The 26,325-nt window shown below is 48.7% G+C and overlaps 3 non-coding genes across 3 annotated transcripts; 2 read left to right on the top strand and 1 right to left on the bottom strand.

Moving 5' to 3' along the window:
- Positions 1-19,748: 19,748 nt before the first annotated feature.
- Positions 19,749-19,841, bottom strand: trnar-ucu (transfer RNA arginine (anticodon UCU)). Its single transcript has 2 exons — positions 19,805-19,841; positions 19,749-19,784 (listed from the first exon to the last, which is right to left on the bottom strand). It is a non-coding gene; the product is annotated as a tRNA-Arg (tRNA).
- Positions 19,842-22,290: 2,449 nt separating this feature from the next.
- On the top strand, positions 22,291-22,372 carry trnas-cga (transfer RNA serine (anticodon CGA)). Its single transcript has one exon. It is a non-coding gene; the product is annotated as a tRNA-Ser (tRNA).
- A 3,422-nt stretch (positions 22,373-25,794) lies between these two features.
- trnar-ucg (transfer RNA arginine (anticodon UCG)) lies at positions 25,795-25,883 on the top strand. The gene is given in 2 exon segments: positions 25,795-25,831; positions 25,848-25,883. It is a non-coding gene; the product is annotated as a tRNA-Arg (tRNA).
- The last annotated feature ends 442 nt before the right edge of the window (positions 25,884-26,325 follow it).

Raw genomic sequence — 26,325 nt, forward strand, 5'->3', positions numbered from 1 at the left:
AAATCTAGTGAGAGGATAGAGGATTGGGAAAGCTTTAAAAGACAGCAAAAAATTACAAAAAGATTGATTAAGAAAGGGAAGATAGATTATGAAAGTAAATTAGCAAAAAATATAAAAACAGATGGTAAGAGTTATTATCGTTATATAAAAAGAAAAAGGGTAGCTAAAGTAAATGTTGGTCCCTTAGAGGATGAGACCGGGAAATTAATGGTGGGAAATATGGAGATTGCAAAAACACTGAATGAATATTTTGTATCAGTCTTTACAGTAGAAGACACTAAGAATATCCGAACACTGGACAAACAGGGGGCTATAGGGGAGGAGGAGCTAAACACGATCAAAATCAGTAAGGAAGTGCTACTCAGTAAAATAATGGGACTCAAGGCGGATAATCACGTGGACCTGATGGCTTACATCCTAGGGTCTTGAGGGAAGTGGCGGTAGGGATTGTGGATGCATTGGTAATAATTTTCCAAAACTCCCTGGATTCAGCAAAGTTCACTGCTAATGTAACACCCTTATTTAAAAAGGGCTGTAGACAGACGGCGGGAAACTATAAACCGGTTAGCCTAACATCTGTGGTAGGTAAAATATTGGAGTCCATTATTAAGGAGACAGTAACAGGACATTTGAATAATCATAATTTAAAAGGACAAAGTCAGCATGGTTTTATGAAGGGGAAGTCATGTTTGACAAATTTGCTGGAGTTCTTTGAGGAAGTAACATATAGGGTTGATAAAGGGGAACCAGTGGACGTAGTGTATTTAGAATTCCAACAGGCATTTGACAAGGTGCCACACAAAAGATTATTGCTTAAGATAAAAAATCATGGGATTGGGGGTAATATTCTGGCATGGATAGAGGATTGGATATCTAACAGAAGGCAGAGAGTTGGGTTAAATGATTCATTCTCGGACTGGCAATCAGTAACTAGTGGTGTTCCACAGGGGTCAGTGCTGGGTTCCCAACTCTTTACAATCTATATTAACGATTTGGAGGAGGGGACCGAGTGTAATATATCAAAGTTTGCAGATGACACTAAGATGGGAGGGAAAGTAGTGAGTGAGGAGGACATAAAAACCCTGCAATGGGACATAGACAGGCTAAATAAGTGGGCAGAGATTTGGCAGATGGAATACAATACTGGAAAGTGTGAGGTTATGCACTTTGGCAGGAATAATCACAGAGCAAGTTATTATCTTAATGGCAAGAAACTGGAAAGTACTGAAGTACAAAGGGATCTGGGGGTCCTGGTGCACGAAACACAATAGGTTAGTATGCAGGTGCAGCAAATGATTAAGAAGGCCAATGGAATGTTGGCTTTCATTGCTAGGGGGATAGAATATAGAAATAGGGAGGTATTACTTCAGTTGTACAAGGTATTGGTGAGACCGCACCTGGAATACTGCATACAGTTTTGGTGTCCTACTTAAGAAAAGACATACTTGCTCTCGAGTCAGTACAAAGAAGGTTCACTCAGTTAATCCCGGGGTTGAGGGGATAGACATATGAGGAGAGGTTGAGTCGATTGGGACTCTACTCATTGGAGTTCAGAAGAATGAGATGCGATCTTATTGAAACATATAAGATTGTGAAGGGGTTGGATCGGGTAGATGCGTGGAGGATGTTCCCGATGATGGGTGAAACTAGAACTAGGGGGCATAGTCTTAGAATAAGGGGCTGCTCTTTCAAAACTGAGATGAGGAGGATCTACTTCACTCAGAGGGTGGTAGGTCCATTGAATATGCTGCCCCAAAAAGCTGTAGAAGCTACATCATTGCATAAATTTAAATCAGAAATAGACAGTTTCCGAGAAGTAAAGGGAACAATGGGTTATGGGGAGCGGGCAGGAATTTGGACATGAGTCTAGGTTCGGAACGTTCCTGGCCCTGTGGATAGCGGAGCGGGCCCAGGGGCCGTGTAGCCTGATCCTGCTCCTATTTCGTGTGTCTAATTCTGTTAGATTCAGGAGATTGTTATGTGATAGTAGATTGGCGGTTTGGATCAGATCAGCCATGATCTTATTGAATTGCGGTACAGGCTCGAGGGGCCAATTGGCCTAATCCTGCTCCTATTTCTTATATTCTTATGTAAAACGGCCCCATAAAATCACAAATTACATCCTCTGTGACTTTGACCTTGGTGAATTGTTTTTCCTCGTCCATCTCAACCAGACTGCAGCCTTTGACATGGTTGGCCACTCCATCCACCTCCAACGACTCCCCACTGTTGTCCAGCGGGGTGGGACTGCCCTCTCCTGGTACTACCCTTACTACCTAATTGGAGCCGGTGAATCGCCTGTAATGGCTTCTCGTCCCACTCCAGCACCGTCACCTCAGGTGTCCCCCAAGGATCTATTCTTGGCCCCCTGCTAGTTCTCATCTACATGCTGCCCCTCGGAGAAATCATTCGAAAACACATCATCCTTTTCCACATGTACGCTGATATCACCACCACCTCTCTCGACCACTCCACTGCCTATGATTTGTCACGTTGACATCCAGTTCTGTCTGTGGAGAAACTTCGTCCTGTTAAATATTGGGGGGAAAAATGCCATTGTCCTCGGTCCCCGCCACACACTCTCTTCACTCGCTTCGGACGCCAGCTCTCCCCCTGGCCACTGACTGAGGCTGATCCACACTCTTCGCAGCCTCAGTGTTCTATTCAAGCCGAAGGTGAACTTCCGACCAAAATCTTACATCGCCCGACTCTGCCCCCACCTCAGCTTATCTGCTGCTGAAACCCTCATCCATGACTTTGTTACTTCTAGACTCGCCTATTCCAATGCTCTCCTTGCCGGCCTCCCATCTTCCACCCTCCGTAAAATTCAGCTGTTGTCCGTATCCTGACTGGCACCAAATCCCGTTCACGCATCACCCCCCTGCACTCGATGATTTACGTTGGCTCTCCGTCTGGCATCTCCTCGATTTTCGAATTATCTTTCTTGTGTTCAAATCCCTCTTACCTCCCTATCTCTGTAACTAGCTCCAGCACTCTGACTCTTGCAAACCTATCCGCTGCAGGCCTCTGTTCATCCCACTATTGGCGGCCATGCCTTCAGCCACCTAGGGCCCACACTCTGGGATCCCCTACGCCTCTACATCACCCGTTCCTCCTCTAAAACCCACCGCTTTAAACACAGCCTTCTGTCTCCCCTCCTCATATCTACTTCGACTGGGCTCTGATCTAATTTGTCTGCTTACTGCCTGGGGTCGTTTCGCTGTGTTCAAACCGTTGCAGACATCGAATTTCTTATTGTGGAGCCGTGGTGATTCTGGGCGGATCTCGAAGTGAGGGTGGGTATTTTGCCCTTGCAGCGCATTCCTATGCAGAGCTAGACAGGTAGCTAACAACTTGATATCTTCCCATAAAAATCACAAGGCTTGACTTTTCTTATAAAATTTACTGAAAGATTCTTATTGTGCAACTGAAATACAATACAGAAATGGAAGCACACATTAGTACACAAGCACATAACTGATATGCATACACAAATTTAGGTACGCCTGAGCAACACAGTACATTTGGCATGTAACTTAACAAAATGCGTGGAAACACAGCTTCCTGTGAATTTTCATTTAGCAAACTGAAAGACATTCTCTTACATTCACCTAAAGGAAGGCAGCACAGTGGGTGAGCAGGATATCGATAAGCAGGTTATTAGCCAGATTAACAGTGTGTGAATTATTGGTGAGCGGTTTAAGATTGATGATATTATTGATGATTTCTTCCATCACTTTACTATGGATTGGGAGTGGAATGATTGGGCAATGATTTATTCCTTTTATGTGGATTGGACATACCCGGGTAATCAGCCACGTTGTGGGGTAGATGAATCCCTGCCCTTCTGACTCAGAGGCAAGTGTGCGACCCACCAGCCACGGTTGACACTTGAGGTAATTTATTCAACAACGGATGAAGCGGCAAATGACTAGTCTGGATATAACACACCCGTGTATCCTTATCATAGAATCATCGAAATTTACAGCACAGAAGGAGGCCATTCGGCTCATCCTGTCTGTGCCAGGCGACAAGAGCTATCCAATCTAATCCCACATTCCAGCTCTTGGTCCATAGCCCTGTAGGTTATGGCACTTCAGGTGCACATCCATGTATTTTTAATGGTGATGAGGGTTTCTGCCTCGACCACCTTTTGAGGCAGTGAGTTCCAGATTCTGGGTGAAAATATTTCACCTCAGCTCCCCTCTCAACCTCCGACCATTTACTTTAAAACTATGCCCCCTGGTTATTGGCCCTCCTGCTAAGGGAAATAAATCCTTCCTATCCAATCTATCTAGGCCCCTCATAATTTTATACAGCTCAATTAGGTCTCCGTTCGGCCTCCTCTGTTCCAAAGAAAACAAACCCAGCCTATCCAATCGTTCCTCATAGCTAAATTTCCCCAGCCCAAGCAACATCCTCGTAAATCTCCTCCGCACCTTTCATAGTGCAATCACATCCTTCCTTTAATGTGGTGACCTGAACGGCACACAGTATTCTCGCTATGGTGTAACTAGTGTTTTATACAGTTCAAGCATAACCTCCCTGCTCTTATATTCTATGCCTCGGCTAATAACGGAAAGTATGCCCTATGCCTTCTTAACCACCTTATCTACCTGTCCTGCTACTTTCAGGGATATGTGGACCTGCTCTCCAAGGTCCCTCTGATCTTCTGTACTTCTCAGTGTCCTACCATTTAATGTGTATCCCTTTGCATTGTTAGCACTCCCCAAATGCATTACCTCACACTTCTACGAATTGAATTGCATTTGTCTCTGTTCTGCCCACCCGACCAGTCCATTGATAAATTCCTGCAGCCTGAAGCCTTGTACTGCCCACCCTCCTGTCCAGCATCTCGAAAGGGACACGGCACAATTCAAACACTGAACAATTTTATAAATATCGAGGCAGGGCCTCTTGCGACTGCGAGCCATGCGTGAGCCACGCTGTAACATTCCCGTCCCGAGATCCCATGGGATCATCGCTGGTCTCCTGCAGTCACTCCGGCAGAAAGTGCAGCGACACTGACGGGGAATGGATGGAGAGACCAGCGGGTGGGACTTCCAAACTGGACTCCGTGATTCACCAGCCAGTAACAATGGGAACGTGTTTAAGAACGCCCCAAGGTTTATTACGCTTGTGGCATATGATGTCTGGATTGAGTCAGTTGCGGCTCAGTGGGTCGGAATCTCGTTTCTGAGTCAGAAGGTTGTGGGTTCATAGTCCCACTTCGGAGACTTAAACATAAAAATCCAGGCTGACACTGCCAGTGCAGTACCGAGGGAACGCTGCACTGTTGGAAGGGCAGTACAGAGAGAGGGCTGCACTGTCGGCGGGGCGGTACTGAGGGAGCACTGCACTGTCGGAGGGGTGGTTCTCAGGGAGCGCTGCAATGTTGGAGGGGTGGATCTGAAGGAGCGCTGCACTGTTGGAGGGGCTGTACTGAGGGAGCACTGCACTGTCAGGGTGGCTGTGCTAAGCGATTGCCACACTGTCGGAGGGGCAGAACTGAGGGAGTGCTGCAATGTCGGAGGGGCTGTACTGAGGGGCTGCTGCACTCTCGGATGGGCAATAACATGGGAGCGCTGCACTGTTAGAGGGACACTACTGAGGGAGTGCTGCAATGTCATGGGACAGTACTGAGGGAGCGATGCACTTTCAGACGGGCAGTGCAGAGGGAGCGCTGCATTGTTGGAGGGGCCGTACTGAGGGAGCGCTGCACTGTCGGAGGGGCAGTACTGAGGGAGCACTGCATTTTCGGGGGCAGTACTGAGGGAGTGTTTCACTGTTGGAGGGGCAGTACTGACGGAACTCTGCACTGTCGGATGGGAAGTAGTACTGAGAGAGCGCTGCACTGTCGAACGGAACGTACTGAGTGAGCACTGCGCTATCGGAGTTGCAGTACTGAGGGTGCGCTGCACTGTTGGGGGGTCAGTACTGAGGGATAGCCACACTGTTGGAGGGGCAGTACTGAGGGTGCGATGCACTGCTGGAGGGCCAGTACTGAGGGCGCACTGCACTATTGTGTCTGTACTGAGGGAACACATCAATGTCGGAGGGTCTGCACTGAGGGAGTGCCGCACTGTCGGAGGGGCAGTACTGAGGGAGCGCTGTACTGTCAGAGGGGCAGTACTGAGGGAGCGCTGCACTATTGGAGGTCAGTACTGAGGGAGCGCTGCAGTTTCGGTGTGTCAGTACTGAGGGAGCGCTGCACTGTTGGAGGTGCAGGACTGAGGGAGCGCAGCACTCTCGGACGGACAGGACTGTGGGAGTGCTGCACAGTTGGAGGGTCTGTACTGATGGAGTGCTGCACTATCGGAGGCGAAGTACTGAGGCACCACTGCACCGTCGGAAGTGAGGGAGTGCCGCACTGTAGGAGGTGCCATCTTTCTGATGGGACATTAAACTGAGGCATTAGTCTGTTCTCTCAGGTGGATGTAAACAATCCCACGGCCACTATTCGAAAGAGAGTAGGATCATTCTCCCTGGTGTCCTGGGCCAATATTTATCCCTCAATCAACATGACTAAAGAACAGTTTAACTGGCCATATCACATTGCTGTTAGTGGGAGCTAGCTGTGCGCGAACTGTCTTCCATGTGTCCTACATTACAACAGTGACTGCATTTCAAAAAGTACATCATTGGCTGTGAAGAGTTTTGGAAGTCCTGAGGTGGTGAATGGTGGTATAGAAATGCAAGTCTTTTAAAATGATTTTGTAACATAGTGATGGGTGTGTGGATTTCAGTATCATATTCCTCATTTTCAGTCAATGCTGCTACCCGCTGGTGTCCGATAGACAGAGCAGTGCTATAAATGTACAGGGGCTGAGGGCACTGGTTCTCTCCTGCCTCTGTCAGCAGTGCCAGTGCCCGCTAAATCATTGCCTTGGGCTCATTTATCTTCTGCAGTCTCGGCAGCCTTTCCTCCAGTCTTGGGACCCCACAGATGTGGAAGCCGGGCTGGTGAGCTGCCGCCCAATTGCTCGGTCCTCGATGGGCTGTATGTTCTTAATCTGTAGCTGACTCGCTGTGCATCAGTCTGGAGGGCCATATTCCAGGGGTGGGCGAGGACAGCACACAACTGTCTGAGGAAAGCCCTGGGGCTGACAGCGTGCTTCATTCCACAGAGAACCGTGGTTATCAGGCATTACCTGTAATCACCATCCAACCAGGGGTATCCGGGTATCACCTGTAATCAGTGTTCCACCAGGGGTAACTGGGCATTACCTGTAATCACCATCACACCAGGGGTATCTGGGCATTACCTGTAATCACCATCCCACCAGAGGTATCTGGGCATTACATGCAATCACTGTCGCACCAGGAGTATCTGGGCATTAACTGTCTTCATTGTCCCACCAGGGGTATCTGGTCATTAGCTGTAATGACTCTCCCACCAGGATTATCCGGGCATTACCAGTAATCATCTTCACGCCAGTGATATCTGGGCATTACCAGTAATCACGGTCCAACAAGAGGTATCCGGGCATTATCTGTAATCACTGTCCCACCAGCGGTATCTGTGCATTACCTGTAATCACTGTCCCATCAGGGGTATCTGGGCATTACCTGTAATCACCATTCCACCAGGAGTATCTGGGCATTACCTGTAATCACCATCCCAATCCCACCAGGGGTATCTGGGCATTACCTGCAATCACTGTCCCAGCAGTGGTACCTGGGCATTAACTATATTCACTGTCCCACCCGGGGTATCTGAGCATTAGCTGTAATGACTCTCCCACCAGGATTATCCGGGCATTACCAGTAATCACCTTCAAACCAGTGGTATGTGGGCATTACCAGTAATCACAGTCCAACAAGGGGTATCCGGGCATTACCTTCAATCACTGTCCCACCAAGGGTATCTGTGCATTACCTGTAATCACCTTCCCACCAGGGGCATCTGGGCATGACCTGTAATCGCTGTCCCACCAGCGGTATCTGGCCATTACCTGTAATCACTGTCCCACCAGTGGTATCTGGGCATTACCTGTATATACCGTCCCACCAGGGGTATCCGGGCATTACCTGTAATCAATGTCCCACCAGCGGTATCTGGGAATTACCTTCAATCACCTTCACACCAGGGGTTTCCAGGTATCACCTGTAATCACTGTCCCATCAGGGGTATCTCGGCATCACCTGGAATACCCTTCACACCAGGGATATCTGGTCATTTTCTGTAATCACTGTCCCAGCAGTGGTATCGGGCATTACCTGTAATCACCTTCACAACAGTTGTATCCAGGCATTACCTGTAATCAGCAACACACAAGTGGTATCTGGGCGTTTCCTATAATCACCGTCCAACCAGGGGTATCTGGGACTTACCAGTAATCACTGTCACACCAGGAGTATCTGGGCATTACCTGTAATCATCGTCACACCAGGTGTATCCTGGCATTACCAGTAATCACTGTCCCACCAGGGTTATCTGGGAATTACCTGTATTCATCATCACACCAGGGGTATCTGGGCATTACCTGCAATCACTGTCCCAACAGGGGTGTCTGGGCATTTCCAGTATTCACCGTCCCACCAGGGCTATACGGGCATTAACTGTAATCAACGTCCCACCAGTGGCATCCGGGATTTGCCTGTATTCGCTGTCCCACCAGGGGTTTCTGGGCATTACCTATAATCACCTTCACATGAGTGGTATCCAGGAATTACCTGTAAGCACCGTCCCAACAGGGGTACCTGGGCCTTACCTGTAATGACAGTCCCACCAGGGGTATCCGGCATTACCTGTAATCACTGTCCCACCAGGGTTATCTCGGCATTACCTGTAAGCACTGTCCCACCAGGGGTATCTGGGCATTACCTGTTAGCACTGTCCCACCAGGGGTATGAGGGCATTACCTGTAATCACTGCCCCACCAGGGGTATCTGGGCATTACGTCTAAGCACTGTCACACCAGGGGTATCTGGGCATTACATGTAACCACCGTCCAACAATGAGTATCCGGGCATTACCTGTAATCACCGTCCCACCAGGGGTATCCTTGCATTACCAGTAATCATTGTCCCACCAGGGGTGGCTGGGCATTACCTGTAATCACGTTCCGGCCAGGTATATCCTGGAATTACCTGCAATGGATAGCAGCAGGGCTATCCTGTCATGGCAGCAAGTATTTATCAAAATTAGCAGATAATATGAAAGGTTTGTTAGCTAGATTTATCACACTGGCCAATCCTGAGGCCACTGGGAATGTCACTGAGATCTACTGTTGGGCTCCAGTGTGGACAGTCTTGTGCTGTGGATTAATGTCCACCAGTGTCAGATTACCACGGACCGAGGAGTCGTTCACGCCATCAGCCTGGCCCAGATTCAAGCAGATGTTGGATGGAAAGACGACAGTGAGCCGACTTGTGGGGCCAGATGATTAAGGCTTTACTCTGTGCTTATATTGTGTGTCTGTACCTTGGCCTTATCCTGGGTCAATAGCAGCAATGACAGGATTAACGATGAGGAGGGACTGTGTCAGAGGTGGATGGAAGCTCGTGGCAGTGGGTTCCGAGATGAGTGGGAGCCCTGCCATTAGAAACAAAGGGGCTTTGAGGAACATGGGCCAGGAAATCGGATATGGCCCGAAAACTGGCGGAGTAATGGCTCAGCACTACTTAGCTGTGTCTGGACAAACTATTCTAAGTAGCACGCAAAATTCATGCTGAGTGCGCTTTCACATGATTATAGTGATGATCTCTGCACTAAATCCGCTGCTCATTGGTTTACCGCTCAACAGATGGGCCAATATCGGGTGCAGTCTAACTGCAAGTCATGTTTGGCATCTGCTTTTAGCACTACTTAAATGGGAGATTCTTTAATGCAGCAGCACCTCATTATAATTCCATTTGTTGCGCCACTTGGAAGGTCTCGCTATATCAGAGCGCTCTCTTGCAACTTCAGCTTGCTGCCACCCACACTCAGACTGCTGCCACCATGGCTGTGTTTACCAGTGTCGAACGGGGCTTGCAGGGTGTCACAGCCGCTCAGCCATCTGGTCTCCAACAGATTGCTAGGAATGTTGATGCACCGCCCCGGGGGGAGCAGCAGTGGGTCTGGGGAGCAGGAACCTGCTGCCCTCTCGCAGGATGACAGCATTCCTACTTCCACCTCTGCCCCTTCTCCATTGCCCTTGCTGCTGCCTGTCAGCCAGCCTAGGCTGCTGCCGCCCATGCCAAGGTGGTGCAGTCTCAGCCAGGCCTAGGGCCAGAGCTGCTCGAGGTCGTCCTGCAAAGCCATTTGCAATCTCGCCCACTGAATGTCAGCAGCCTTCCACCGGCCATTATGCAGCCACTGGGGGAGTTGTTCACAATTAACACAGGGCGGTAAGTTAAGCGGCGAACTCCAAAACACGTGGGAAGTGCGGCGGCCACCATGTTTCCCTGACTCGGGCCTTAAGGGCCTGCGGTAAGACTGCGGATTTCTAGGCCTTGAAGCTTAACATTCAGCAGCGGGATTCCTCTCCTTGGCCCAGTTGGAGCCTTTAATCGCTTTTCTCACTTTGACCCAAAACAGTTTTTGAGCTTCGACGTCTGATGGCCACTGGATGTTGGTCTTGCTTTTCATGACCATTCTCATCTTGTGGTAGGTTGAGAGTTCAGCATCTGGAATCTTCTCCAAGAAGATCAGGATGATGATATCTTTCAGCTCGTGGAAGAGCCTGGAGCTCGCTAGCTGCAGTTCCATGGAGCACCACTCGCTGTACAGGTAGTTGCGGCACATCACACAGATGGTCTTCCTGCTCTGGCAGATGCTGTCCACGATGTTGTCGATAATATATTTGCCCAGCTCAAAATCTCTGTGGTGGAGGCAGAGTTTGAAGCATTGAGGTCCTCTCGTTTCCAGGTTTGGCACCAACACTTGCAGAACCCAGTCTACGTCCTGAGAATTATAGGAGATAAATGCATCATACCTGTAGGACTGCTGACTCTCTCCTCTCCCTCTGTGGTCATTCAACCACGATCGGAAAATATAAAACCCATACTTGATGTGCCAGTACCCTTTGCTGTAGAATATAGGGATGAACATGAACAAGATCAAGACCGGCACAGTTATATGGAACATGATCTGCCCAATGTCCAAGTAACAAACGCGAGTATCAAACTTGTACAAGTATTCGGTTGGCCAATCTGCACAGGTTTGGTTGTAAAAATAGATAAGCTGCACCCTGGGGTTGGACAGGGACCAGTTTTGGAACCAACTGATGTCACAGGTGCAGGGGAACCGGTTCTTCCGTAGATCCAGGAAGGTCAGGGAGGGCAGGTGTTCCACAACCGTGCTATTGATGATCTGAATGGCGTTTTTCCCCCAAGAACAATGTCCTGAGGTTGGAAATGTTTCCAAAGACGTGAAAAGACATGGATTGGAGGCCGACATTTTCAAGGTTGAGTCTCTCTAGACTCTGGAGATTCTTGAAGATCCCTGGATTCAGACTGTGGATCCCATTGCAAGCATCGGGCATGGAGAGGATTCTCAAATTGATCAGGTCTTCAAATCCGTCTTTGGACAGTGACATTTTATTCCCTCCTATATACAGGTCTCTTAAAGAGATGAGGCCATTGAAAAACTTTGGAGGAATAATGATGATGCCGTAGGGTTGCTGGGCTTTTAGTTTGAGAATGTAGAGCTTTGTGAGGTTAACAAAGGGAGATGCTTCAATCAGGCCAGTGTTGAATCTGATCCGGTTGCTGGCAAAGTCCAACACTCCTAATGATGGGAGGATGTCGAAGATATCCTTGCTGATACAGGTTATACAGTTCCTATCGAGATAAACTTGGTCAGGTTATGTAATCCACAGAAAGACTGGCTGGTCAGGCTTCGAATTTTGCTCCCTTCCAGGTCCAATGTGTTCAGGTTATTGAGATTTGCAAACACCTTGCTGAAATCAATTGAGATCTTGTTGTTTCTGAGATTGAGATTCCTGAGACTCCCAAGGTTGCTGAAGCTGTGTTCATAGAGTCATAGAGTTATACAGCACAGAATGAGGCCCTTCGGCCCATCGTGTCTGCGCCATCCATCAATCGCTGTCCAGTCTAATCCCATTTTCCAGCATTTGGCCCATAGCCTTGTATGCAATGGCATTTCAAGTGCTCATCCAAATGCTTCTTGAATGTTGTGAGGGTTCCTGCCTCTACCACCCTTTCAGGCAGTGAGTTCCAGATTCCAACCACCCTCTGGGTGAAAAAGTTCCTCCTCCAATCCCCTCTAAACCTCCTGCCCCTTACCTTGAATCTATGCCCCCTTGTTATTGACCCCCCTACTAAGGGGAAAAGTTCCTCTTTGTCTACCCTATCTATGCCCCTCATCATTTTGTATACCTCAATCAGGTCCCCCCTCAGCCTTCTTTGCTCCAAGGAAAACAACCCCAGCCTGTTTAGTCTTTCTTCATAGCTGAGGCGCTCCATCCCAGATAACATCCTGGTGAATCTTCTCTGCACCCTCTCCAAAGCAATCACATCCTTCCTATAGTGAGGCGACCAGAACTGCACACAGTACTCCAGCTGTGGCCTCACCAGCGTTTTGTACAGCTCCATCATAACCTCCCTGCTCTTATATTCTATGCCTCGGCTAATGAAGGCAAGTATCCCATATGCCTTTTTAACCACCTTATCTACCTGTTCCGCTGCCTTCAGGGATCTATGTACATGTACACCAAGGTCCCTCTGACCCTCTGTACTTCCTAGGATCCTACCACTCATTGGGTATTCCCTTGCCTTATTTGTGCGTCCAAAATGCATCACCTCGCACTTTTCAGGGTTAAATTCCATTTGCCACTTTTCCGCCCATCTGACCAACCCGTTTATATCGTCCTGTAGCCTAAGGATTTCCTCCTCGCAATTGACCACCCCACCAATTTTCGTGTCATCTGCGAACTTGCTGATCATACCTTTTACATTCTCATCCAAATCATTTATGCAGATCACAAACAACAAGGGACCCAGCACCGATCCCTGAGGTACCCCACTGGACACAGGCTTCCAGTCACAAAAGCAACCTTCGACCATCACACCCTGCCTCCTGCCACTCAGCCAGTTTAGGATCCAATGCGCCAAGGCACCCTGGATCCCATGGGCTCTTACCTTCTTAACCAGTCTCCTATGCGGGACTTTGTCAAAGGCTTTACTGAAGTCCATGTAAACCACATCCACAGCATTTCCCTCATCCACCCCCCTAGTCACCCCCTCGAAAAATTCAATCAGATTTGTCAGACATGATGTACCCTTGACAAAGCCATGCTGGCTATCCCCGATTAATCCTTGCCTCTCCAAGTGGAGACTAATTTTGTCCCTCAGAATTTTTTCCAATAATTTCCCTACCACAGATGTTAGGCTCACTGGCCTGTAATTCCCTGGTTTATCCCTGCTACCCTTCTTGTATAATGGTACTCCAACAATAGATATTTACAGAGCAGAGGAGACCATTCGACCCACTGTGTTAATTCTGGGCCTTTGCCACAGCAATACTAAACTAAACCCACTGAACCACTATCTCCCCATAGACCTGTATCAATCGACAATTAATCCCACTGCCCCACTCTCTCCCCAAAGCCCTGTAACAATCCCAAACTAATCCCACTGTCCCGCTCTCTCCCCAAAGCCCTGTAACAATCCCAAACTAATCCCACTGACCCGCTATCTCCCCATTGCCCTGTATCAAACCCCAAACTAATCCCACTGCCCCGCTCACACCCCATAGACCTGTATCAATCCCAAACTAATCCCACTGCCCCGCTCTCTCCCCAAAGCCCTGTAACAATCCCAAACTAATCCCACTGACCCGCTATCTCCCCATAGCCCTGTATCAATCCCCAAACAAATCACACTGCCCCACACACACCCCATAGACCTGTATCAAACACAAACTAATCCCACTGCCCCGCTCTCACCCCATAGCCCTGAATCTATCCCAAACTAATCCCACTGCCCCGCTCACACCCCATAGACCTGTATCAATCACAAACTAATCCCACTGGTCCGCTCTCACCCCATAGCCCTGAATCAATCCTAAACTAATCCCACTGCCCCGCTCACACCCCATAGACCTGTATCAATCACAAACTAATCCCACTGCCCCGCTCTCACCCCATAGCCCTGAATCAATCCCAAACTATTCACACTGCCCCACTCACACCCCATAGACCTGTATCAATCCCAAAAAATCCCAGTGCCCCACTCTCTCCCCATAGCCCTGCACCGGCACTTTGAAAGAGCTCTGCAATTAATTTCATTCACCTGCCCTTTCCCCATAGCCCTGTAATGTTTTTCCTTCAAGTATTTATTCAACTGCCTTTTGAAAGTTACTATTGAATCTGCTTCCACCGCCCTTTCAGGCAGTGCATTCCAGATCACAACAACGTGCTGCTTAAAAAAAATGTTTCCTCATGTCACCTCTGGTTCTTTTGCCAATCACCATAAATCTGTGTCCTCTGGTTACCGAACCTTCTGCCAGTGGAAACACCTACTTCTTATTTACGCTATCAAAACTATTCATAAGTTTGAAAATCTCTATCAAATCTCCTCTTAACCCTCTCTGCTCTAAGGAGAACAATCCCAGCTTCTCCAGTCTCTCCACATAATTGAATTCCCTCATCCCTGGTACCATTCTGGTAAATCTCCTCTGCACCCTCTCTAAGACCTTGACATCCTGTGTTGACTTTAACAACATAGCACTGATTTGACACGTTCCTGTGAAAGATCATTGATCATTAAGAGATTGTAAATCTCACCTGCTTGCTGCTGGGGTTTGCCGATGTTGAGCTGAGACTGTAAGTGCAATGGTTTTGAAATGACAATCAGTGGGGATGTGGTTTAGACGTCACTTGAATAAAATGACAGTTTCATCTTAAAAAGGAGATGTGTAAGTGAAGGCAGTCCACGAGGAGGCTGGATTGGCTCGTGTGTGTCATGGGCTGTGGTAACCCACTGTCCAAACTACCTACTGTGGGCAGCAGCAGCTGTCACAGCTGAGAGTCCCTTTCTTTATCTTTACAACTTCCCTTCTCCACCTCTCCCCTCCTGCTGACACCCATCACAACTGGTCCTCTGCTCAGCCATTGCCCACAGCCAGCAGGGCGAGTGGACAAGAAGCCAGGCTCATTCACCCTCTCTCTAACACAGGGCCACAGACACCAATTGCAACCGCTGCCCAGGCTCAGGTCAGCTCCCTCAGCACAGGCCGGGGATGAAGCCTGGGCCTTTCCAAATGCAAGGAAGCAAGAAACAAATACTGGCCAGGAAAGGCTCAGCGAGTTCGAGAAATCTGTGAGTTTGTTTGATTGAAACCAAAACAGCTTCGAACCCAAGGATGCTTCATATAGGTGGAGAAATTCAGTTCACTTTTTCGACACAATTCAAATCAGCAGAAGCAATGAACACGTTGAAACCGGCAAATATGAACACATCTATCACTAGCAACAATAGATTAAGGAGCATATGGCACAGAAAACGAAGAAATGAAAGAAAGATTCAAAGAAAGAAAGAAAGTACAAGGACTTGGGGTTTTATACACTGGCACTGTGTTTCTTCCTGCGCCGGGACAGCAGAGGGCACAATCGGAACACCAGACACTTCAGTGCCTGAAACATGGTTCAATAGGATCAGGAGGTGGCCATTCAGCCCCTCAAGCCTGTCAAACCAGAACTGGCGGAGGCCATTCAGCCCCTCGAGCCTGTCAAACCGGAACAGGAGGAGTCCATTCAGTCCATTGAGCCTGTCGAACAGGAACAGGAGGAGGCCATTCAGTCCCTCGAGCCTGTTACACAGGAACAGGAGGAGGCCATTCAGCCCCTCGAGCCTGTCAAACAGGAACAGGAGGAGGCCATTCAGTCCCTCGAGCCTGTTACACAGGAACAGGAGGAGGCCATTCAGCCCCTTGAGCCTGTCAAACAGGAACAGGAGGAGGCCATTCAGCCCCTTGAGCCTGTCAAACCGGAACAGGAGGAGGCCATTCAGCCCCTCCAGCCTGTCAAACAGGAACAGGAGGAGGCCATTCAGCCCCTCGAGCCTGTCAAACCGGAACAGGAGGAGGCCATTCAGCCCCTTGAGCCTGTCAAACAGGAACAGGAGGAGGCCATTCAGCCGCTCGAGCCTTTCAAACCGGAACTGGAGGAGGCCATTCAGCCCCTCGAGCCTGTCAAACCGGACCATGAGGAGGTCATTCAGCCCCCGAGCCTATCGAACAGGAACAGGAGGAGGCCATTCAGCCCCTCGAGCCTGTCAAACAGGAACAGGAGGAGGCCATTCAGCCCCTCGAGCCTGTCAAACAGGAACAGGAGGAGGCCATTCAGCCCCTTGAGCCCGTTACACTGGAACAGGAGGCCATTCAGCCCCTCGAGCCTGTTACACAGGAGGAGGCCATTCAGCCCCTCGAGCCTTTTTCACAGGAACAGGAGGAGGCCATTCAGTCCCTCGAGCATGTTGCACAGGAACAGGAGCAGGCCATTCAGCCCCTCGAGCCTGTCAAAGCGGAACAGAAGGAGGCCATTCAGTCCCTTGAGCCTGTCAAACCAGAACTGGCGGAGGCCATTCAGCACCTCGAGCCTGTCAAACCGGAACAGGAGGAGTCCATTCAGCCCCTCGAGCCTGTCAAACCGGAACAGGAGGAGGCCATTCAGTCCCTCGAGCCTGTCAAACCGGGACAGGAGGAGACCATTCAGCCCCTTGAGCCTGTTGAGCAGGAACAGGAGGAGGCCATTCAGTCCCTTGAGCCTGTTACACAGGAACAGGAGGAGGCCATTCAGCCCCTCGAGCCTGTCAAACCGGGACAGGAGGAGACCATTCAGCCCCTTGAGCCTGTCGAACAGGAACAGGAGGAGGCCATTCAGTCCCTCGAGCCTGTTACACAGGAACAGGAGGAGGCCATTCAGCCCCTTGAGCCTGTCAAACAGGAACAGGAGGAGGCCATTCAGCACCTTGAGCCTGTCAAACAGGAACAGGAGGAGGCCATTCAGCCGCTCGAGCCTGTCAAACCGGAACTGGAGGAGGCCATTCAGCCCCTCGAGCCTGTCAAACCGGAACAGCAGGAGGCCATTCAGCCTCTCGAGCCTGTCGAACAGGAACAGGAGGAGGCCATTCAGCCCCTCGAGCCTGTCAAACAGGAACAGGAGGAGGCCATTCAGCCCCTTGAGCCTGTCAAACAGGAACAGGAGGAGGCCATTCAGTCCCTCACGCCCGTTACACTGGAACAGGAGGCCATTCAGCCCCTCGAGCCTGTTACACAGGAACAGGAGGAGGCCATTCAGCCCCTCGAACCTGTTACACAGGAACAGGAGGAGGCCATTCAGCCCCTCAAGCCTGTTACACTGGAACAGGAGGCCATTCAGCCCCTCGAGCCTGTTACAATGGAGCAGGAGGACATTCAGCCCCTCAAGCCTGTTACACAGGAACAGGTGGAGGCCATTCATTCCCTTGATCCAGTTACACAGGAACAGCTAATTTATTATTGATGTTTCATGTGATGTGTTTGCTCTGAAATAAATTGTTAAAAATGCTAACCTGCATTGGCCGGGAATCGAACCCGGGTCTCCCATATGGCAGGCGAGAATGCTACCCCTGAACCACGAATGCTCACAGTGACAGCAAGGCTCATTTTCCGTTAGCTACAATTTATTTTTGACTTTTGTTAATAGAAGCGACGACACTGCGGTAAAACAAAAAGCGAAATGCAGCAGATGCTGGATCTGAAATTGTTCATTAAATGTTGGAAATATTCCACAGGTCAGGGAACATCTGTGCACAGAAAAACACAGGGTTAACCTTTCAGGTCCATGAACTCTCGGTAGAACTAAGATTTTGCAGCTTTGTAGGTCCCGTATGAGTTTCCTTCCAAACTTTTTAAACTTTTAAACTGCTCAAATATTACAAAATTAAGAAACTAACCTTCCCTCGAAAAATAAATGGCCCGTACGGTGATCGAACCCGCGACCTTGGCGTTATTGCCACCACGCACTAACCAACTGAGCTAACCAGCCCATCTATAAAGCTCACTTATAGAACCGTCCCTGTTTCTGGTCTTTGCCAGCTAAGTCACTTTGTCTTGGAAGGCTGTAAAAGAAAGACTTGCATTTCTGCAGGCCTTTCACGACCTCAGGACATCCTAAAGTGCTTTACAGCCAATGAAAACTTTTTGAACTTTTTGCATCTGTGACAGGTAGATTGGTCAGGAGGAGGTCAAGAAGGTTTTCCACTCGTGTTGGTTCCCTCACCACCTGCCGCAGGCCCATTCTGGCAGCCATATCTTCAGGACTCGACCAGCTCGGTCAGTAGTGCTGCTACCGAGCCACTCTTGGTGATGGGCATTGAGGTCCCCACCTAGAGTACATTCTGTGCGCTTGCTGCCTTCAGTGCTTCTTCCAAGTGGTGTTCAACATGGAGGAGCACTGATTCATTAGCTGAGGGAGGGTGGTAGGTGGTAATCAGCAGGAGGTTTCCTTGCCCATGATGTTCCTGTGTAACAGGCTTGAGGGGCTGAAAGGCTTCCTCCTTTTCCTGCATAACAGGCTGAATAGCCTCCTCCTGTTCCTGCGTAACAGGCTCGAGGGGCTGAATGGCCTCCTCCTGTTCCTGTATGATAGGCTCGATGGGCTGAATGGCCTCTTCCTGTTTATGTGTAACATACCCGAGGAGCTGATTGGCCTACTCCTGTTCCTTTATAACAGACTCGAAGGGCTGAATGGCCTCCTCCTGTTCCTGTATAACAGACTCAAGGGGCTGAATGGCCTCCTCCTGTTCCTGTGTAACAGGCTCAAGGGGCTGAATGGCATCCTCCTGTGCATGTATAACAGGCTTGAAGGGCTGAATGGCCTCCTCCTGTTCATGTATAACGGGCTTGAGGGGCGGAATGGCCTCCTCCTATTCCTGTGTAACCGGCTCGAGGGGCTGAATGGCCTCCTCCTGTTCCTGTCTAACAGGCTTGAGGGGCTGAATGGCTTCCTCCTTTTCCTGTATAACAAGTTCGAGAGGCTGAATAGCCTCCTCCTGTTCCTGTATAACAGGCTCGTGTGTCTGAATTGTCTCCTCCTGTGCATGTATAACAGGCTCGAGGGGCTGAATGGCCTCCTCCTGTTCATGTATAACAGGCTTGAGGGGCTGAATGGCCTCCTCCTGTTCCCGTATAACAGACTCGTGTGTTTGAATTGCCTCCTCCTGTTCCAGTGTAGCAGGCTTGAGGGACTGAATGTCCTCCTCCTGTTCATGTGTGGCAGGTTTGAGGGGCTGAATGGCCTCCTGCTGTTCCTGTGAAACAGACTCGTTGGTCTGAATTGCCTTCTCCTGTTCCTTTATAACTGGATCATGGGTCTGATTTGCCTCCTCTTCATCCTATGTAACAGGTTCGAGAGGCTGAATGGAGTTCTACTGTTCTTGTACAGACCTTGTATCGCTGAACGGCTTCCTCCTGTCCAATGCAACAGGCTCGAGGCGTTAAAGGCCTCCTCTTGTCCCTGTATAACAGGCTCGAGGGGCTGAATGGCCTCCTCCTGTTCCTGTATAACAGGCTGAAGGGGCTGAATGGCCTCCTCCTGTTCCTGTGTAAAAGGGTCATGGGACTGAATGGTTTCCTCCTGTTCCTATGCAAAACGGCTATGGGACTGAATGGCCTCCTCCTGCTCCTGTGTAACTGACTCAGGGGTTGAGAGTACTCAGCGGGAAAGTGTCGGGGCGGTAGTTTCCCTTCTCTGAATTACCGATTTACTGCAAAATGTGCTGTCAGTGGAGGAACCACCGAGTCCTCGCCCAAAATCCGACTCTGGTGGGACTCGAACCCACAACCTTTGAATGCCTTAATCTATCATTCAACTAGAAGTCCAATGCGCTATCCATTGCGCCACAGAGCCAATTATGTAAAGTTCTATTCCAAAAGCAAAATAGTGTTGATGCTGGAAATCTGAAATATAAACAGATGAAATGCTGGAAACACTCTGCAGGTCAGGCAGCATTCCATGTCTGTTTAAAAGGGGTCTACTTTCAGTCCCGGATCATTCTGTGTCTGTTTAATAGGGACATGCTGTCAGTCCCGGATCATTCTGTGTCTGTTTAAAAGGGACATGCTGTCAGTCCCGGTTTATTCTGTGTCTGTTTAAAAGGGACATGCTGTCAGTCCCGGATCATTCTGTGTCTGTTTAAAAGGGACATGCTGTCAGTCCCGGTTTATTCTGTGTCTGTTTAAAAGGGACATGCTGTCAGTCCCGGATTATTCTGTGTCTGTTTAAAAGGGATGTGCTGTCAGTCCCGGGTCATTCTGTGACTGTTTAAAAGGGACATGCTTTCAGTCCCGGATTATTCTATGTCTGTTAAAAAGGGATGTGCTGTCAGTCCCGGATTATTCTGTGTCTGTTTAAAAGGGATGTGCTGTCAGTCCAGGATCACTCTGTGTCTGTTTAAAAGGGATGTGCTGTCAGTCCCGGGTCATTCTGAGTCTGCTTAAATGGGATGTGCTGTCAGTCCCGGATCATTCTGTGTCTGTTTAAAAGGGATGTGATGTCAGTCCCGGATCATTCTGTGTCTGTTTAAAAGGGATGTGCTGTAAGTCCCTGGTCATTCTGTATCTGTTTAAAAGGGATGTGCTGTCAGTCCCGGATCATTCTGTGTCTGATTAAAACGGGTGTTACATAATATTATAGAGTCTGCCCCACAGAAACAGTCCATTTGCACGAACTGGTCTCCACACGAGGCTCCTCCTTCTCTATTGCTCCTCACCCCCCAAATAAAACTAGAATCAGTAATGGTAACCATGAAACTATCGGATTGTCGTAAAAACCCATCTGGTTCACTAATGTCTTTCAGGGAAAGAAATCTGCCATCCTTACCCGGTCTGGCCTTTGTGTGACTCCAGTCCCATAGCAATGTGGTTCATTCTTAACTGCCCTCTGACATGGCCTAGCAAGCCACTCAGTTGTAACAAACCGCTATGAAACAAAATAATAAAAATGAAGCTGGACGGACCACCTGGCCTGATCCATATCAGCCTCCTCCTGAGGTCCCCACCATCACAGAAGCCAGTCTTCAGCCAATTCGATTCACTCCACGTGATATCAAGAAAAGGCTGAGCACACTGGATACAGCAATGGCTCTGGGCCCTGACAACACCCCGGCTATTATTCTGAAGACTTGTGCTCCAGCCAAGCTGTTCTAGTACAGCTACAACACTGGCATCTATCCAACAATGTGGAAGACTGCCCAGGTATGTCCTGTCCACAAAAAGCAGGACAAATCCAATCCAGCCAATTACCGCCCCATCAGTCTACTCTCTACTCTCAATCATCAGCAAAGTAATGGAAGGTATCATCCACAGTGCTGTAAAGAGGCACTTACTGACCAATAACCTGCTCATTGATGCCCGGTTTGGGTTCTGCCAAGAGCACTCGGCTCCCGACTTCATTAAAACCTTGGTCCAACATGAACAAAGGAGCTGACCACCAACATCCTGGGTGTTACCATTGAACATAAATACTGTGACAACAAGAGAAGGTCAGAGGCTAGGCATTCTGCGTCCGGTGTCTCACCTCCTGACTCCCCAAAGCCTTTCTACCATCTAGACGGCACAAGTAAGGAGTGTGATGGAATACTCTCCACTTGCCTGGATGAGTGCAGCTCCAACAACACTCAAGAAGTTCGACACCTTCCAGGACAATGCAGCCCGCTTGATTGGCACCCCATCCACCACCTTAACCATTCACTCCCTCCACCACCGGCGCACCGTGGCTGCAGTGCGTACCATCTACAAGATGCACTGCAGCAACTCACCAAGGCTTCTTCAGCAGCACCTGCCAAACACGCAACCTCTTCCACCTAGAAGGACCCGTGCAGCAGGCGCATGGGAACACCCCCACCTCCAAGTTCCCCTCCAAGTCACAAACCATTCTGACTTAGAAGTATATTGCCGATCCTTCATCGTCGCTGGGTCAAAATCCTGGAACTCCCTCCCTAACAGCACTGTGGGAGCACCTTCACCACACGGACTGCAGTGGTTCAAGAAGGCGGCTCACCACCACCTTCTCAAGGGGCAATTGGGGATGGTCATTTAATGCTGGCCTTGCCAGCGCACCCACAAACCTTAAACGAATTTAAAAAATCCTATCAGCATATCCTTCTATTCCTTTCTCCCTTCCTCTTAAATGCTTCTAGTAGTATTCACCTCAACTATTGCATTCTCAGCACTCTTTGGCCAAAGAAGTTAATCCTGAATTCCCTGCTGGATTTATCGGTGAGTATTTATGAGCTGTCTTCTCTGAGCTAGTTCCTGACTCACTCACAGTAGGAAGCATTTTTGCTTGCTAATATGCAGCTGCGATGGCCGAGTGGTTAAGGCGTTGGACTCGAAATCCAATGGGGTTTTCCCGCGCAGGTTCGAACCCTGCTCGCAGCGACTTTGATACAAATGTTTTATTTCATCGGCTCCCTGTGGCGATCACTCGCCCCGAAATTGATCAGAATTCCCTCCACTGCACTTTATTACACTGATTAACCCAAAGTTCCAATTGAAGCACTAATAATTTATCGGCATCAATTAGATATTGTGGATTTGTTGGGAACGAGTGAGCAATACACACACAAAGCAGCATCAAAAATACTAATTATAAAGAGCCCTGCAGTGTTTGTTATGGAATCACCTTCAGCTACGAAGTGGGAACACGGTTTGGTTTTGTAAAACTGAACACGAATTAAAAAGTGTGTAAAAAGACCGTGGCAGGACTCGAACCTGCGATATCCTAATATCCTCAGAAATTAATACCGAAGTCTGACACCTTATCCATTAGGCCACGCGACCAGGAGGAGTAATTTGTAGATCAGCGCCATCTGTGGACAGATAGACACAGGGTCAACCTTTTAGTTCCTTGAGCTCTCTGCAGAACTAAGGTTTTGCAGCTTTGCTTCAAAGTATTGCAGCTCCAATCTTTTCAGCAAACAGCAAAATTAAGAAACTACCCACACCATCAGAAAGTAAATGGCCCGTATGGGGATCGAACCCACGACCTTGGCATTATTAGCTCTACGTTCATAACCTACTGAGCTAACCGACCTGCCTTAACTCCATTTGCTGTTAAATTCAATTTATGTTGATTTTTGGTTTTTGTCAGTTGTCAGTGCTCCGGTTTCCTCCCACAGTCCAAAGATGTGCGGGTTAGGTTGATTGGCTGTGAACAATTGACCCTTAGTGTTAGGGGGATTAAATACGTGGGTTACGGGGATAGGGTGGGATATGTGTTGGTGTAGGGGTTACGGGGATCGGGTGGGATATGTGTCGGTGCAGGCTCGATGGGCCGAAATGGCCTCTATCTGCACTGTGGGGTTTCTGTGATTCTGTGACTTCGAAGGCTGTAAAAGAAAGACTCTGATTTCTGCAGCGCCTTTCACCTGAGGACGTCTCAAAGCGCTTTACAGGCAATGTAGCTGTAGTCACTGTTGTAATGTAGGAAAAAGAGCAGCAGCCAATTTGTGCACAGCAAGCTCCCACAATGTGATAATCGAGGATAACCTGTTTTAGTGATGGTGATTTGAGGATAAATATTGGCGACAGGACACCGGGGTAAACCTCACCACCCCCTGCTCTTCTTACAATTGTGCCATGGGATCTGTTATGTCCACCCGAGAGGGCAGAGGGGGCCTCAGTTTTGGAATTGTATTCCACCACAATCTGTAACCTGATGGACCGGTGTATTCCTCACACTACCATTCGCATCAAGACAGGGGACCAGCCCTGGTTCAATGAGGAGTGTAGAAGAGCATTTCAGGAGCAGCACCAGGCGTACCTAAAATGAGGTGCCAACCTCATGAAGCTACAACACAGCACTACACACATGCTAAGCTATGGAAACCGCATGTGTAGACAGAGCTAAGCGATCCAACAACCAACGGATCAGATCAAAGCTCTGCAATCCTTCCACATCAAGTCGTGACAATTTTAATTTAATTTAATTTGTTCCTAGGACTTGGGCATCGCTGGCAAGGCCAGCATTAATTGCCCATCCCTAATTGCCCTTGAGAAGGTGGTAGTGAGAAGCCCTCTTGGCCCGCTGCAGTCAATAAGGTGAAGGTCCTCCAATAGTACTGTTAGGGAGGGATTTCCAGGATTTTGACCTAGCGACGATGAAGTTATGGTGATATATTTTCACGTCGGAATGGTGTGTAACTTGGAGGGGAACTTGGAGGTGATGGTGTTCCTATGCACCTGCTGCCCTTATAAGAATATTGGAACATAAGAAATAGGAGCAGGAGTAGGCCATTCAGCCCCTCGCACCTGCTCCACCATTCAATAAGGTCATTGCTGATCTGATCTTGGCCTTAACTCCCCTTTTCTGCCTGTTCCCCCTTAACCCTTGACGCTCCGATAGTTCAACAATCTGTCTATCTCAGCCATGAATATAATCAATGATTCAGGCTCCACAGCTCTCTGGGGTAGATAATTCCAAAGATTCACAACCCTCTGAGAGAAGAAATTCCTCCTCATCTGCGTCTTAAATGGACAAACCCTTATTCTTAAACTATGCCACCTGATTCTAGATTCCCCCATGAGGGAAAACACCCCCTCAGCATCTACCCTGTCAAGACCCCTGGGGATTTATCCATTCCATTCTATTCCATTCTCCCAGTTTCTCTGTCTCCGTTGCATCTGTTCTGATGATGCCACCTTCCATACCAGTGCTTCCGGTATGTCTTTCATTTTCCTCAACTGAGGATCCCCCTCTACCATGGTCGACATGACACTCGACCGTGTCTGTTCCATTTCCCGCACTACTGCTCTCATCCCTTCCGCTCACTCCCAGAAACATGATAGGGTTCCCCCCTTGTCCTCACCTTTCACCCCACCCGCCTCCACATTCAACGGATCATCCTGCGCCATTTCCACCACCTCCAGCATCAAACACATCTTCCCCTCCTCCCTTTCAGCATTTCGAAGGGACCGCTCTCTCCATGGCAGCCTGGTCCACTCCTCTATCACCCCAACACCCCTTCTCCTTCACCCGGCACCATCCCATGCAAGTGCAGGAGATGCAACACCTGCCCTTTTAACTCCTTCCTTCCCATCGCCCAGGGCACCAAACACTCCTTCCAGGTGAATCAGCGATTTCCTGTACTTCTTACAATTTAGTTACTGTATTCGCTGAATCTACATTGTGACACCAAATTCTGATTGGGTGCCCGCTTTGCAGAACAGTTGGCAAGTGTGACCCCGAGCTTCCGGTCACCTGTCACTATAATTATCTGCTCCACTCCCTCTCTGATCTCTCCTTCCTTGGCCTGTTGCACTGTTCCAATGAAGCTCTACGTAAGCTCGAGGAACAGCACCTCATCTTTCTATTATGCACTTTACAGCCTTCTGGACTTCACACCGAGTTCAACAATTTCAGGCTATAAATTGGCCCCTGTATTTCTTTTATTTTTTTAATTTGTTCCCATGTTTCCTCACATGACATTTGTTAATGTTTCTGCCATAATCATTCACACCTCATCTTGAGCCATCTTTTGATCGTTAACTTGTCCTATTACCTCTCCTTTTGCCTTGCACCATCATCCCTTTTGTAAGACAATCTCTCCTGCCTTCCATTCTATCACAGACATTCCGTTTATTCTTACCTCGCCTCCACCCACCCCTGCTTAAAAATCCCTCTTCCCTAACCTTTTCCGGTTCTGACGAAGGGTTCGACCTGAAAGATTAACTCTGTTTCTGCCTCACTCGATGCTGCCTGACCTGTTGAGTGTTTCCAGCATTCTCTGTTGTTATTGAAATGAACACAGTGACGGAGTTTCATCACTCATTATTAGGATTTGTTTAGCTTTCTTTTGTGTGGCCGCGTGGCCTAATGGGTAAGGCGTCTGACTTCGGTCTAAATTCTGATGCCATCAGAAGATTGCAGGTTCGAGTCCTGCCGTGGTCGTTTTGCACACTTTATAATTCATGTTCAACTTTAGAAAAGCAAACCGCGTTTCCACTCTTTTCCTTCCAAACATTGCAGGGTTCTTTATTAAATGGAATTTTTACGTGCTGCCTTATGTGTAAATTTCTCACTGATCTTTGCCAACAGTTTGAAACAAATCCACAATTTCTAATTGATGACAAATTAGTGTTTCCAATTGGAACAACAGCTTTGGGTTAATCAGTGTAATAACGTGCAGTGGAGAGAATTCTGATCAGTTTCGGGGCCAGTGATCTCCACAGTGAACCGATGAAATAAAGTAAAGAAATTGCAGTAGAATCGCTGTGAGCAGGGTTCAAACCTGTGCGGGGATTGGGTTTTAAGTCCAACGCCTTAACCACTCGGCCACCGCAGTTGCGCAAATGCAACCTTTCAACAGTGAAATGACCTGTGCAAACTATTA

This window comes from Somniosus microcephalus, unplaced genomic scaffold (genome assembly GCF_052327205.1).
Source record: "Somniosus microcephalus isolate GS21.2 unplaced genomic scaffold, FLI_Smic_1.0 unresolved_chr8, whole genome shotgun sequence".
Classification (NCBI taxonomy): Eukaryota; Metazoa; Chordata; class Chondrichthyes; order Squaliformes; family Somniosidae; genus Somniosus; species Somniosus microcephalus.